At 41.7% G+C, this 16,603-nt stretch overlaps 1 protein-coding gene across 2 annotated transcripts in view; it reads left to right on the top strand.

Moving 5' to 3' along the window:
- nav2a (neuron navigator 2a) overlaps window positions 1–16,603 on the top strand; it is a 206,204-nt gene that overhangs the window by 108,242 nt on the left and 81,359 nt on the right. The window lies entirely within an intron of this gene.

Here is a 16,603-nt window from a genome sequence, read left to right as displayed (position 1 = left end):
GTTGTAGCTGACAGAAAGGCTACTTTAACTCAGATAACCACTCTTTACAACTGTGATGAGCAGAAAAGCATCTCAGAATGCACATTACATCAAACCTTGAGGTTGATGGGCTACAACAGCAGAAGACCACATTGGGTTCCACCCCTGTCAGCCAAGAAGAGAAATCTGAGGCTGCAGTGGGCACAGGCTCACCAAAACTAGACAGTTGAAGGCTGGAAAAACATAGCCTGATCTGATGAATTTGGATTTCTGCTGAGGCGCGCAGATGTTAGGGCCAGAATTTGACATCAAACAGCATGAATCTGTGGACCCAACCTGACAGTCCAGGCTGCTGCTGGTGCTGAATATGTGCATCTGTTTATGGCCACAGTTTACCATCTTTTAATGGCTTTGTCCAGCATGAGAATCCACCATGTCATAAAGCAAAAGTCGCATCAAACTGGTTTCATGAGTTCAGTGTGCTTCAGTGGCCACAGTCACCAGATCTGAGTCCAACAGAAAACCTTTGGGATCTAGTAGAACGGAAGATTGGCAGCATGAATGTGCAGCTGACAAATTTGCAGAAATGCTTTAATGAAACATGTCAGCATGGACCAGAATCTCAAAGGAATGTTTCCAATGTCTTGTTCAATCCATGCAATGAGGAATTGAGTCTGTTTAGAGAGCAAAGGGAGGAACTGCCCAATATTAGTATAGTGTTCCTAATTAAGTGTTATGTTGTTGCTGAAAATACACAACTAGTCAGGTCACAAAATCTCAAAATAGTCACGAAGTCATTGTATTTCTTAAAATTTCAAAGGAAAATTTACAAGATCTGATGTCATGGCAACTTTTGGGTAAAAAGCCAGAGCAGACAGATGATCAGACCAGTAGTAAACAAACCCTAGGTTTTATTGGTCTAACCCGCTTATTTATAACAGAAACTAATGTGAATGTTAAAATCATCCCCTAAACTGTGGTCTGATAAATGTTCAATAGCTGCACATTCACACAGTTTTTCTAGTGCAGCAGATATCTAATGAATAGAGTACACTTTACAGGGCTTTATGGCATAGATGCACGGCAGATTACTAGATATATAAAAGTTCTGTGCCTTCCACTGCACACGTCTGGTTGATTCCCAGCTGTGCTCGAAGTTTGATGTAACTGTTCACTGTAAACAGACATGAATATGGCCATGAAATATTTCTTGGCTTTCTGTCAGCGCTGTCTGGTTGTGAAAAAATGACACAGTGGATTTTCACATCTCTTCATTCAACTCTGATCTCCTGCAGCTTCAGGGACTTTCCCAAGCCAGTTTATTCCTCCAATTTCAACCTGGATAGAATCACAATGAGTGTGTTATGAGTGTGTGTGTGTGTGTGTGTTTGTGTGTGTGTGTGTGTGTGTGTTCATTTGTTTGTGAATATTGCATGTATGTGTTGTTGTTCAGCATGTCTGCGCTCGCTCAGTTGACAGACATTCTCTAAGCTTCCCTGATAAGAGTTAAATCCTAAAATGGGACTGTAAATCTGCCATTCAAGAAGCTTCTCAGTGATTCTAGACGCACTAAGTGTCTCCTTTTCCGCTCTTCATTACACACACACACACACACACACACACACAGTGCTTAGATCAACTTGCTACCTGAAGGAAGAATTAATGTGCAGGATGAATAGCCTTTCATTAGAAGTTTTAGTTTTAGACTTGAAGGGTTAATATTATTTTAGGGATTACATTCTTCTTTGTAGTCTAAGAAGATTCTACAACAAAACTTATAAAAACAGATACAATCACTGTATTAATTAAAAAATATGTCAGTCAAGTTAATTCCTAAAGTTTTGGATTTGCTAACTCACTATTCTTTTGTTCACCTACAGCACTCTGGCATGTTCCGTCTTTACCATATGTGAAGCTATAGGATATATTTCAGACTGTGAGAGGAGCTCACTGCTGTGTGTTTACATGTAGTTTCATTTGTGAGGTGGTCTCAGCTGGTAGCTGTGGTAACCAGGCCCAGATGGCATCTTAGGATTCAAAGTGTTCTAATCACTTTTATAATTGGACACCAGATAACCTTAATGACATTTTGTCATGAACATGATGTTAAGAGCATCTGTCCATGATGACACAGTCAAAACTGTCTTATTTGTCTTTAGTAGATAGTATATTTGCACTAAATATATTTACACTAAAACTACAGCTGGTTTAACTTACATTAAACGACTCAGTATAAGTACAATATTCAATGTATGTGCCAGCTTTTTACACTGTCATTCCATATCATATACTGTGAAAGTAATCCTGTCACATAAAAAAGAAGTCAATAAAAAGACAAAGTAGTCAGTTTCCCATTACCTGCTGTACACTATAGACTCCTGTCCAACTGCTTTTGTGCATGTCTTTTTACCCCCAGCGAGTCCATATGTCCCTCAGCCCCCCTCACCTTCAACCAGAATGAAACAGCCAGACATCAGGGCCATCCCAACCCCCCCAACCACACCCACCCACCAATACCCTAGTCTTCCTCCCCAGCCTCGAGAACTCAAAGGTGGGGGTCCCCCAAAACAAAGACCCCTCGATGGCAGGGTTATCCCCCCATTGTCCCCAACATACTGAGGTTTATCTGGGGCTGTGAAAGGAACCACACTCAGCCCATTCACCACGGCTGCACTTAATGAGCTTGTTGAAGGCCTGTACTAAAACTGTTAAACACAAAGACTAAATGCTGACATATTCTCCTCTTGTAGAGCCAGAGTGTCATTAAATCAATGCTGGTTAGGAGAAGTGGGAAACTGATGTTTCAGTGATGTGGCAGGCTGAGTTGTCAGTTTTCGAATTGTGGTGTGTTATCTTAGACATAAAGGGAGTGCACGTGTAGTAGTAGATACTGTTTAAAAAGCAAAGTTTGATTTCCAGCTTTGTAATGGTACCCAGCTGTGGCTCCTGGAAACATAATGCCTGTCGGTCAGCCAGTCCACCACTTTGGTCCAGACTTTTCAATATCATGACAACTATTGGATAGTTCATGATGACATTCATGGTGCCCACAGGATACCCAACTTTGGTGATTTTTTTTTTTTTTTTTTAACTTTTCATCTAACACCACCAGCAGGTTAAAGCTCTCACTCATCCAGTTAAATATCTCAGCATCTATTACATAGTTTGGCACAATGTTTTGTACAGAAATACATGGTTTTGCCAGCACCACAATAAGTGTTTTATTTGCGGTTGAGTGAAATGTGTTGACAACTATCAGGTCAAATTTTTAATTTCTCCAGTACTTTGCTTTATGACCATAACACTGCAAAACTTATGATATTCCCATCAACTTCAGCTCTATATTTTAAATGCTGATTAGCAAACTTTAGCATGGTAGCATGCTAAACTGAGATGGTTACCATCAACATGTTTAACATTATCTTTGTGAGCATGTTAACCTGCTGAGATCAGCATTTAACTGCTAAGGACAGCCTCACAGACCCCACTAGCCACTATCAATCAGTTAGTGTAAATTTCTTGTCTATGTCATTGACTCTCATTTTGAAAAAAAAAAGCCTTATAAAAGCTCAGCCACTCTCAGCATGTTGTTAAGAAAATTCAGTGACAATTGAACACTACGAGTTTGCAATGTATTTAAGCTGCAAATGTCAGTTATTTCTGTTTTACACAAACTGGAAGCAAAATACAAAGTTTCCCTCCAGACAGTAATTGTAAAAGCTGCCATGAACCAACATCTCTGTTGTGTTTTAGTATTTGGCAGAAGAGAAGCAAAAGAGACATTTATTTCTCACAGGTCATTACTTTATATTGTCTGTAGTATTATTGTTGTTTCGTGAAGCTTAAAGCATTTTTTGTTCAGCCTGCTGGAAATGATCAGCACCCCCCCTACTGTGGGAACTTTCTGTAAATCTTGGGCCTTTCCCAAAATTCAAATTCAGCTTGTAATTTGTGGTCAGTGGTGGGGTGTGTGTGCACAGGGGGTTGGAACCCGCTCAAACGGAGGGCACCCTGTGCAGTGGACTCCGTTACGCAGACACACTCGCACATACATAAATGCTTAGGTTATGAACCCACTGTACACATGCACATAAATACACACACGCAGCTGCTGCAATGTGATGTGGGTGACGGCTGATCAGAGACCGGACTGTCAGTCTTTGGTCGGGGAAAATAAAACTTGGCTTTTTTTAACAGACAGCAGAGGAGTTGGTTAAAGAAATAATAAATAGAAAAGAGACGGTTAGCGTTGAGTTCTGCCTGGTTTGGCCTCCGAGCTCTGCACTTCCCACTATTTAGCCTTTCTACTGTTATCAAGGGTGCACTGATGATCCCTTTTTTGTCCTTTTCCCTTAATTTTTGTCATGGAGGGGGTCAGCTATTGGGGGAGGGTTGGTAGAAGGTTAAGAGGTCTGTCCTTTTCTCTTTCTTTCTCCTCCCCATATGACCAACGATCCATTGAAGAGCAACAGCATAATGTGTTGCCGTGGGCAAGGGAGGAGGGGAAGTCGGGGGGAGTCCACTCCTCCTACTCCTCTCAGTGCGTTTGGTTTGGCTGCTTCTCAGAGCGGCAGCCGAGGCCGCGGAGCTCCTCTTGCCTTTCGCCTCCTGCGTTTATTTTTCCCTCCTCCATGTCCCAGAGTGGGTGGAGAGAAGCTGGAGGCACTGAGCTCTCTCCCCCCCTCAGGCATACAGAGACCTGCTGCGGCTCAAGCAAACAGCAGCTCTACCATTTCCTCAGGATCTACATGGTGCACATGGTCATTCAGGACATTCTTCTCAAACCTGCACCTGCCACCTCGATTTTTTTTTTTCCTTTGTGGAATTATTGTATTTTGTTGTAGCTCTGTTTGGTCCAGTTTGGTCTAGACCTGGTTCTAATGGCTGATATTTGGGCCTGGCTGGCCAACCAGCAGTCCTCCTCAATGTGAGGCAGGTGTCTCTGAGAAAGAAAGCTGCAAGAAGCAACATGAGTTTGATGCTGTGCCGCTGGGAGCAGAACAATTTCACCATGAAACTGGTAGGCTGAACACTTCCAGGCCATCCAGAGGTCAAACACCAGGGGGCAGTTAAAAATGTATTGTGTTTCAGTTTGCTTTTCATGCTTTATTTTTTGTTGTTGACGGTCCTTTTATGAATACAGTGTCCACATCTTTATCCTCTCTTTCTTTGCTCATGCTGCAGCTTCAGGACATGTTTCACTTAGATTTTTTTTCCATTGTGTGTTTATGTATCAATGAAAATGACTCATCAGCCCAAAGCCTCACAGTAACTGTGGTGTTAGATTGCAGGCATGCAATGGATTAGTGGTAGGCGTTTAATATCAGAGGAAAGTGCTGAAGGCATGCATCCCAGTTTTCCCCTCACCTGATTACTAGCTTCACTTTGATGTCTGCAAGGAAAGTTAGAATAGGCTTAGCAAGGACTTCAGTTTTTTGCAGCACATTCATGTGTGTGTGTATATTCTCCTTTCAAGCATTTATAAGAAAGTCTGTGGGTTTACTTTGTTGCCTGCTGTTTGGTGTGATGTAAGTACAATGCTGCAACGATGGTAAATATTCAACAGGATCTGGGACACTGTGATAAAGAACAGTGCCGGTCAGGTGTAGAGAGGTCATGTGGTGCAAACAAATGAGAAAAAATGATCCTTATAATAGCTGATGTGTATGATAAAAGTAGGAAGCAGCAGATTTAATAAAAGTCATTTTGTGTAATGAGCACCCTGTTGAGTTTACACACAATACAGGCAGATGGGGACTCTCTCTCTCTCTCTCTCTCTCTCTTTTTCTTTCTCTCTTTCTTTCCTCCCTGTCTTTTTCTATGTCTCTCTCCGTCTTCCAGCCACAGTTCTTATCTGGATCTGCTATGAGCCCACAGAGGAAGGGGAGATGGAAGCAGAGGAGGTTATTACCAGAGTCTAGAGATAAGCCGATAAGGAGGCTAGTTTAATTACACACCGCTAACCTCTGCACAGCATGACTGACAGGAGGCCGGTGGGCCACAGGGTCAGCACGTGTTTATGTGTGTATGCGTGAGAGAGAGAGAGTGAGTGAGAATGACAAAGGGGATTACAGGCATGCACACTTGAACGCGTGCACACACTTCCAGAAATTAGAATGACCTTTTTTTTTATTATGAAGTGTAGTCGATGTCCATAATCCTCTCTGTTCTAATACAGGTCTATTGATTATTTGATTGTCATGTCAACATATGACCCATGCAGCATAAATCAGAATACATGATTTATGTGTTTAATCCTGGTCAGAGACATGCCAGTGTATGCAGACCAGAAAGATGAATGAGCAGAACTGTAGTTGTTCTTAGTTAAGGTGTAGAGTTGTCATGTAGTGCATTGCGGTATTGTTGTGTTTTTGTGGGTAATAATGCATGTAGCCTTGACAGACAGATAGTAGCCGCAGCATGCATGTAACTGCAGTTTTGCTTTTCAGTTATTCTTTAGATGACCTTACTGACGGGAGGAAAGTCAAATTCAGCTACTTGTCTTAACTAGAGTATTAAGTGTTTTGAAATTTGGCCTTATTACTTAGAATCAACAGCATTTTAGTTGTTTTCATACAATTGTACATTAACAGATGAGCTGCATATTGAAAGTGTAGCTATAGTTAAGATAACATGCAGCCATGGTCTTGAGCTTGAGTCAAATCCAAGATGTCACAGGTACACATTATCTTTTGAGGATGAGAAAGTTGTTTATGGTTTAGTAAAAGAGCAGTGATATTGTAGAGTTTCGGAGCTCAGAGCTAACAAAGATGTTGCATTATGGGTAAATGCCCACTATATCTTGAGGTTACATTATAGCAAGCAGACTGTCACTGGTACTGTACTACACCCAGAAAGTGAGGAGCTCATTTTTAAAGACCAACTGCCTGAGAATTTCTCTGCAGGGAAATGAGTTCCGCCATTGCATATGGCTTGTTCACTCATACAGTACTACTACTAAGCTGAGACCTCTTTAATAGCACTTGCAGTGCTCATGTGTCCTCATGTGCATCAGGGTGCAAGTCTCAGGATTTGTCCTGATTAGATGTTGCATGGCAGATGCAGCTGTGCCATTTCAACTGTTCAGAACCCAAAGCACCAATTTAGGGGATTTAGTATTCATTATTCAATATTCTCATATTCTGGATTTACTTCTGAATATTTGGGCATTGTCAGGGTAAATGGTGAACACAAGTATTATCAATCCACTGCTGCTTGTGAATGTTCAATTTTTGCAATTTGGGGATCAAGTTTAGTTTATGTGTCTCATGTACAGATGACCACACATGAAAACCCGGTCTATTGGCTTTCTGATGGATGGCTCTGTTTCCCATATTCTAAACTGCAGAGTTCTGGCCAAGTCATTTTGTCTACCATGTGCCTGGTATGGCCTCTATGCCTCACAAAACCACATGTCTTTCATGTGCCAAATAGGGAGCAAGCAGATACACAAGGGCTCATTTAGAGCTGGCCTGTTTCAGTTTTCTGTGGGCTAAAGCCACTTGAGAGGCTCATGTGTGTGTACAACATTGAACAGAGGGGGGGAAAGTAGCTGCCAGGGGCCCCACAGACCAACAACCATTCCTGGTCCATCCCGCTGGGGGCAGACAAGAAGAAGAAGGAGCAGCTCCAGCTGCAGTGGTGATGGAGAGGAGGGAGCAGGGAGAAGGCAAATATTTGCTGGTGGCTCTGTGTGGTTACTATACGAAGAACATACAACTCGTGTATACACTCTGAATTAATTTCTCACACTATCACTCTTTTTGTCTCTCAATCACCCCGTGTCTTTACACCCTGTGTCTCTTTTTTGGGGTTCCCTGACTTGATAACTTTTTCACTGCACAGATGTGACAGGTTCTGCTTGTGTTTTCTTTTATCTCAGCTCTGCTTGGGGGACTCGTTTCTGTAATTAAATTTGATCACTGCTCAGTACGGTGACTCTAAATGTTAGTTCTGGAAATATTCTTGTCTGTAATTGGTCTAGCAGACGTGACATCCCAGTACAACAAGAACAACTTAAACAAACACAATGGCTAGTAAACATTGCAGAAATTGGCACATAGCACATAGCTGTGAAAACTTAAAGATGAGATAAGATTACTGAAAAATAAAGACTCACAATGCAAGCAGGGTAACAAAGAAAAATTGATGAAGTGATGAGGTACAGGGCCACCAGGATGCCTCAGTCAAGTCTGTGGTCAAGCTCTGAAAAATATCAGGCACAGGCCTGGAGTCATTGTAACCTGCATAAAGCACCACAGCAGTGCAGCAGCTGGCAGCGCAGACTGCAGCGCTTTGTTGTCATATCATACAGACCAGGGACACTGATTTCTCAGAGACCATCTGTCTGTGTCTGCTAGCGTTCACTGAGACCTGTGCAGACGATGATTCCCTTCATCCACCGTTGACTTATTTAAGCTGATGGGGGTTCCTGCGTTCACCACTAGTTTCTTGGTTCAGTCTATATGTTAGCTGTGACAGAGAAAAGTAACACACTGTTTGACAAGTGGGAGACTATCACCCATCACACCTTTGTACCACTCCGTCCCTTCCCAGCATCCTTCTGTTGGATTATTGTGTGAGTGTATGCATTAGTTCATCCATCATTCTCCCACCAGCCATCTGCTAGCCGGCCCAGACTGGGTCAGAGGGGGTGTGTTGCCACATGTCACCCTCAGCCTGCAGCAGCACCATGGAGCACTGCTGAGTCCTTATCGATGAGACTCAGCATGGCCAGAAGAAAGAATAAGAAAAATATGTGTTTTCTAAAGTGATAGTATATTGCTCCTAACACCAGTTGCTAAAAAGGTCTGCCTTCACCTTGGGAAACTACAAGAATTGTGGTGAAAGAGCCATGAGGATGAGGGCAGTGGAGAATTATTTGTCGTCATTCATGGCGGTACAGGAAGATATTATCACACAGTGGGGACGTACCCAAATATGTTGCTTGATAGAAACCCTCTGAAACTAGTTTCTACAGCAGGTATATCTGTGTGAGAAAGGTGGGCATGTGTACCTGCATAAAAGATGATGACAGTTATACTATTTCAGGTATTGCTAAGAATGGCCTCTACTCTCGTCTTTTTTAGACCATAATTTAAACAGTCTGAGCACTAATGTATCACCTTCATGCTTCATTTTTGGACACCCTCAAATACCCCTCTGATTTCTCCTCTGATTGCCCCTTTTTCATTTTCACCCCTGTCCTTAAAAAATTACACACAACTCCATTACTTATTAGTGTTGTATATAGGTTTGTGAACGATCTGCTTTCATACTCTTGATGTTTAAGTACAGAAGAACAAACGTGTCTAGAGCAGAACGCCACCGGTGTGTTGAATTTCTTCAGTGAAGCTTCTCTGAGCTCTGCAGTTGAAGTGTGGGGTTGTTCTGGGCAGCTCTTAGCCATGAATTTATGTATGAGCAGCATAATGCTGATTTTAGCAAATCACTTTGCAGGTTAAAGTTGAATCGCCAAATTATGTAAGAAGATGGCTCAATTCAAAAAGTAGTAAAACCCTGCAAGGGAGATCTGAGATCTCCCATGTGAACTTCATGGTTGTCAGTGTGTGTGTGTGTGTGTGTGTGGGCGCCTGCAGTAATGAACAGCACCAGGTGTGTTGCAGGAAGAAGACATTAAAGTTGTGTCAGTCAGCACTAGGAACACATACAGGAGAGACATCCATCACATTTACTCCTGTTTTGGAAAGGGGGTGACTGTAAGCTGTGAAGCACCACATGTACTAGAAAACTAGTACATGAGGTGCTTAGCAGGTAGACAATATTGCTCCAAGTGCTTATATCCTGCTGTGAAGCTGCAGTCTACACTATGGTCGGAGCTGAAAAATGTCATATTATAATGTGTTTAAAAAAAAACAGAAACATTTGTTATCTGTTTCATGTGCTTAATTTAACATATCAAAATATGTACACATTCAAGTAACTTAACAAGTAACAAACAAACAAAAAAACCACCTTCAAGCATTTATTACAAAGCTACACAGCTTGAGATTTAATCAAATTTCCTAAACCATAGGGTGCCCAAAAATAAAAGGATCCATTTCTGGGTTTTATATTATTGGTCTGTCTTTCTACCAGTGGCAGAAGAAGGAACTGAGTCAGGGTGTCTGACTCAGAGTGACTGACACCGAGAGAGAAAGAGAGAGAGACAGAGAGAGAGAGAGAGAGAGAGAGAGGTTAAAACAGTGTCAGAATGTCTTAGGCTTCACTATTAAGCTGTCTGAGGGGGCGAGAGAGAGAGGGAGGTAAAAGAGGAGTAAAGCATGTCCTGTTCATATAGATGAGAAGCCAGACAGACACACAGAGCAGTTACAGAGATGTGAAGGACACACAAGAGTCATCAAACAGCTCTTCTTTACCTTCATGCTAAGAATATACTTGTCTTCTGGATTCCTGGACTTTTTTGGACCTCCAGTTGTTTGCTTTGTCCCATTAGTTGTCTTTATCAAAGTGACAAGCCCACATGGCAGAGTATGGTTGCCTCAGGGTGCCAGCCAGGAGCTACAGCCGCTTCTCCTGCGAAAACTACAAAGTGGTAAGAAACCAGAGAGGGGCTACACACCTGTTGATGAACTAAGACGGAAATTTGCTTTGCAGTAATTTGTTAATTTTGAAACCGCTTTAAAGTGAACAGACTTGGAGGGAACCATTCACAGTTAAGATAAAGTGTTTGTATCTAGTATAGGCATTAACTGAGGGGACTTGGTAGTTATGAGAGAAATAGACTTAAGAGGAAAGGTCAGCCTGAAATAGAAATGTCAGGGGTAGAGTCAGATCTCCAGGAGCAGCCAGGAATTATTTTGGAAGCTCTCTTACAGAAGCAGGTAACACACACAGTTAGCTGAACCAGTGAATGAGATCTTACTCTCAGGACTCGGCTCTACGTCATAAACACTTAGATGTCCTAAACATGGTCAGTGGAAGAGGCCTTCATCTCCACTCGCCTTGTGCTTGACGTTCAAAGGTAGATTTCCTTTGAAAGCAGTGTTATCAGAGCACGTCTTTTGTAGACTCAGCACTTGGTTCAGTGCCATTACCTGAATTATAATGAGAGCTGTTTAAGTTCTGGCTCCCTATGAAAGCTTCTCGTGAGAGATAGCACTTTATAGCAGCTTTGGTCCTGCTGTGTTCTCTTTATAGTTCTCGTTCATGTCGGTAGATTACTTCATAATGGTGTGTTAAGTACAGCGCTTTTTAGGTTGCTTACTGAACCCTGAAAGTAATAAGGCTAATAGTCCTGAAGTTATCAACATAATTGTTTTTGGAAAACCCTGCGCCGTCAACATATGTGAGAACTGTGCTTCGATGAGGTGTTGTGCATTACTGATGTCGTGAAAATGTGACAAATTCTGCCTCTGGTTTGTGATTTTCATGCTTAAACTTCAATGGAAATACTAAATGGTCCTCAACAGGTTAAGAAAATTCACAGGCCTCTCAGTTCAGCTAGGAAAACAGTTACACAGGATAAAAAATGTAATACACCATCATCGTCATCATCAAGCTAAAAACAGATCAAAGGTACTGTTTCCTGCTTCTATGATATGTGTTGCTGTTGTAATGTGAAAAATGGCTCTCGCCTGTGTTTTGTGAGTTTCATGATTTCACTCGAATAAAGAGCACCAGTAGTCAGCACTTTGGTCAAATAGCTTCCTTGAGGATTCTGTGGAGATGTTCTGAGTACATTTTCAGCTACTTCTCCAAAATATTTTTCCAAACTTTGCACTATATATATATTTTTTTTTGGTTAGGAAAAAGATTAAGACTGATCCTCTATAAAATCTTGTTAATCATCATAATATACAATGAGTGGTGTGACTTTAGGAATTTAGCAGTTACAAGGAATTTGATTTGTGTAGATTGAGGCTTGCTGTGTATTTGACTTTGAATTTGATTATTTTAAAGAAAGAAATGCAGGGATTTTGAAGGAAAGATACTATTTACAAAGTGAACATATTCCAAAACATCCCACAGGTTAGATAAAACAAGCACCAACATGAACCTGAAAATAATGTTGTTCTTTACTTTTTAAAATGTTTCACCCAACAGCAGTGATGCAGGTGTGTATGTCACAATCTGCACTGCAGAGTTTGCTTAGTGAGCAGGTTATCACTTCATAAGTCGGTGTCAGTGCAAACAACAACAGAGATCAAAGAGCAAAGTAATATGAAGTGGTGCTCCAGCTGAGTGACAGATGCGTAAAAACACAAACACAAGACCACAAGAAGTACAAAAGCACATAGGTGTAGCTCCTCCTCTTACTGTATAATCAGCCTGTCGTGACATTTGCCGAAAACCTCCGCCTCCGCATCTGCAGCTGAGCTGTCCAGCCAAAACAGAAGACTCACTTTTCACTCCTCCCTCTTCAGAAAGTCCCCTTCAAATCAAGGGCACTCTCCCAGTGTGATGCCTTGGCTGCCCTCACCCACTCCCCGCCCAGGCTGACCCAGCGCTGTGGGGATGGCCTGTGTGCGTCATGCCTTTCTGTAGGCATCACACAGCACCAGCTTGGTGACTCAGCAAACCAAGGCAGCAGGGATGCTGGATGTGAAGCAGATTTGAGTGCAGCTGTCTGAGTGAGTGACTCAACGCTGCTTGTCACAAGCTTTGAAGAACTGATTCTCTGTCATTTTTGAAGGCTTAAATTGGACATTATTTTGTAGACATGCACATGGGTCCAGGCCTTCATGCAGTGTGTGCTTGTGAATTGACTAGTCCAAATACTTTAAGACTGCACTGTTAATGGCCAGTGTTAAAACCAAAAAGGATGCAACGTGCCCAGATTTTGCTCATAAAGGTGACAACTTCCCAAAGCAGGAAGTCAAAAAACTCAACAAGCCACATACATGACATTTTCCATAAGGCCCTGACACTGAATGAGTCAGTGTCATGTTGCTTTCTCTGGTGACGGGAATGTCCCTGACTCCAGCACCAATTCACAGCTCCTAAAAAAGACCCCTAATCCCACAAGCAGAGGGTCAGAGTTTCTGGCAATGGAGGGATTTTCCCTTTAGAAAAATGTATTTGTACAGTACATTGCATTTGCACATCACACTGGATGTGAATGTAGTGGGTACTGGTGAGTAAGATTGTGATGACATGTCAAGGCACAGTATGTAGTCATACAAGGACCATTTTCTTTATATTAAAATTACAACGGTATCATGTTCTGTTGAACTTTCCTGACAAAGCAGTGAGGCCTCCCTCCCCATGGATCAAGGGATGGCATTGTTGATCAGTCCAGCATTTTGTTTCAGCCTTTTGGATTTGCTTGGTGCCCAGAATGAATCCTTTGGTTTTGGTCATCCCCTGACTTTTCATCCAGCACCAGCAGCTGGTCAATGTTTTCACTTATCCAGTATAATATATCTACATCTACTTAATAGTTTCATGTGTCCCAGAGCATGATCCCTCCACTCCACTGCGGTGTCGTCAGTGGGTCAATGTCAGACACCGTCCAGTTCCTGGTGGTTTATGACCAAATACCTGCATAACATTTCCCTCCATTTCAGCTATACTTTGTGTTTAGTGCTAGTTAGAAAATGTTAGCGTACAAAACATAATAAACTAAGATGGCTAAAAGCACTGCTTTGCTTGAGTCTTGAGTGCTGTTATTTCATTGATGGCTTTAAACCTATACTATTATGTTCTGAGCCAAATGCAAGGAAACATTTTAACAGGTTGTAGAGCCATTACAGTGGGTTTAGAGTATACACATTTCTTTTCAATAAAAGCACTGAGGTTTGATACACAGAGAAATGGATAGACATTAAACTCACTTCCTACTTTGCGTCGATTGGCCTCTGAGGGAACAATGCCGACCACTTAGCTTGTATGCCGCCCTCTTATCCATTCAGTGAATTCAATTTCTGATACAATGACAATATCAATTCATCAGTCTTTTAGAGCCCCGGGGAGTTCTGATTAAATTTTCTGGTCATTATGCAGAGTGGTTCCCTCTGATGTAGAAACTAAGTTGGGGTTAGTAACACCTCATTCCAGCCTCACAGATGGATAGATACTGACTCAATATGCTATCAATACTCCTCTTCAGTAGCCATACAGCTTATTAAAATGTCTGCTTCTCATCATCCCCCACTTATTCTTCTTTGCTTTGAGGGCCGGCCCTTAAAGCAATTTTCAGATCACAGAAGCTCTAATAAATCTGCGGTTAAACACACATTATTCAGATTAATGTATTCTTGATGTTTTTTTGGGTCTCTCTCTTATTAACATTTGGTCTGTGGTGGAATGGACCTCGTTACCAGTTATTTATCACTGTGGTTACAAGTATTAAATTCCTTTATGTTTACATTTTGCATCTAGTTATTAGGCATCTTCCTGTTGCTTTATTGTGTTCTTGTCACATCAGTCTAGTATTGTATAATATTTAATCCACTGTTGTGAAATAAGACAAACTGTAGTCACCATCAGACTAATAACAGTGGTTTGTAAGGATAGAGCTCCACAACAGACCCAGCCCTGGCACATTAAGCCTCATAAGGCTGTTATGGCTAACATGTTTTACACATCTAGCAGACACAGAGCAACGTATGTATTCTCATGGAGTTGTGTTTCTCTTCAACTGGTGAGTGTGAGTCTAATATTTTCCCTTCTTTCATCTCTGCCTTGGTTTCCACCAACTCTAGAGAAAGCCATCTGGCTCTTTTGATGCTAGATGTTTGACTGTCTTCACCAGCTTGTTGCTAATGTCAGTCGCTAACAATCTGTTTGCTGTTTGGTGCTGGGCATCCATACAGTAGAGTACACTACAGTTGGTTTATCAGAGCTTGTTTGCTGAGATGTAAACCTTTACTGAAACCTTCACAATGTGGCATTAAAAAAATCTTAATTTTAATTTTTATTCATATGTCAAATTCTCTCTAGATCACAATGCGAAAATGTGTTCAAGATTAAACATATAATACCTGAGCTCTCACATTTAAGATTTGAGCCTGGTGCTTTGACGTAGAGGAAGACATCAGAGACACAGTGTGCGCTAAAAGTCAAATTTTTTAGGACTTTAACCTGTTGTTACTTGCCCACTTCCCCTTGTCTTTCCTCTCATAACCTGCCCATGCTCCCTGCTTGCCTTCAGGCTGTGTGACCCCCCTGTGGTTTCCAGCTCTGTGACTGACAGCTACCCATTTCACCTCGTTTTTAATTACACTCCAACCCCTCAATTTACCTGCCCGAAACTACTTCAAAGAAAGCCTACACACACACACAAAAGCTGCTGAACATTGCACTTCCTTTTCTCTGTGAGCAGCTGAGAGTGTGAATTGAAAGGATAGAGCCTAATCCTGCCGCTCAAAGGCTTTTTTTTTTTTTTTTTAGCTCTGTGTGTCACTCAAGAATCATTTTATAACTGTGTGTTTGTTTGGGTACGCTGCCTGTGTGATTTCAGCATTGCTCTGAGGCTCTTTGAGTTTAATGTGTGGTCGTGTACTCTCATAAACCTTTTGCGTTTGAGCTTGTGTGTGAAGATGAGTTTATGTATGTGCATGCGTGTGCGTGCCTCTGAAGTGCTCACACCTGTTGTGAGCCATCATGAGAGCAGTGATTCATCCGATGGGTAGCATGGCAGAAAAGCTCGAGGTCTGTTTACAGTGTAAACACAATGAAACAAGGGTCACAACTGTGTCACACACCTCACTCTGCATGTGTGTGTCAATTTCTGAGCTAAGGCCCGACCTTAACAACACTCTGCTCTCATTCAGCACTAATAGATGCACTTGAATTTCACAGTAATGAGAGAGAGTGTAATATTCTAGTTTGCATGTGGGTATTTATAAAGTTTACATACGCAGGAGAAACCAGGTTGCTGGTTACTGGGAGAAATCAGGTTAGGCCAGACATTGCCCTGAGGTGTGGCAGTAATCAGGTAACTGTAACATCAGTGTTTAGGCCAGTCAGCAGATTCTTCCTCTGTTTGAATGACTTATGTCTTTTCACATGAAAGTTTTGCCCCCACAGTAAAAATGACTGAATTTTGCAAATAGCATTAAAGTATCCTGTTGTACTGCTATCACAGCTATATATTCATTTCATGCTAATGTGTACATAAATAGGTAAACAATCAGAAAAATCAAAAAACCTGGCAACATGTATAAACAACCAAAAAATCTACTTTCTCTAGGAGACATCTTGCTGGGAAAGTCAGGTTTATTTAATCCTTTAACCCGTTACTGAGGTCACATTTCTTGTTTACGTGACGCTGACGAAAGCAGATTACAGCAGAAAGCTGACAGTAACTTGGTTACTTAAACGTACTGATTCTCTCTGCCCTGTCATCTTTTTTACCAGACTGGCATACAGTAACTGTTTCTGAGTTTGTGTGAAAACTAGAGTGAGACACAGAGGGAGTGGTGTCTTTATTTAGCCAAGCTGTCGCACATATTTCGCGTCCCTGCGGGGGGAAAGCTGCTCTGAAGTTGCACTTGTCAAACAGAGCCTCTGCAGTTTATACGCAAGCCTAACAAAGCTGCGAATCAAGACACAGATTCATGAGGTATCGGTTTCTCAAAAATAACACCCTCTTTATTAATAGGAATAAAGTTCTGTGCAACTTCTCTTCAACCTTTGTGTGCCCTTTTTTTTATCGCTT

This window comes from Lates calcarifer, linkage group LG2 (genome assembly GCF_001640805.2).
Source record: "Lates calcarifer isolate ASB-BC8 linkage group LG2, TLL_Latcal_v3, whole genome shotgun sequence".
NCBI classification, from domain to species: domain Eukaryota; kingdom Metazoa; phylum Chordata; class Actinopteri; family Centropomidae; genus Lates; species Lates calcarifer.
This window is presented reverse-complemented; position numbering and strand designations above follow the sequence as displayed.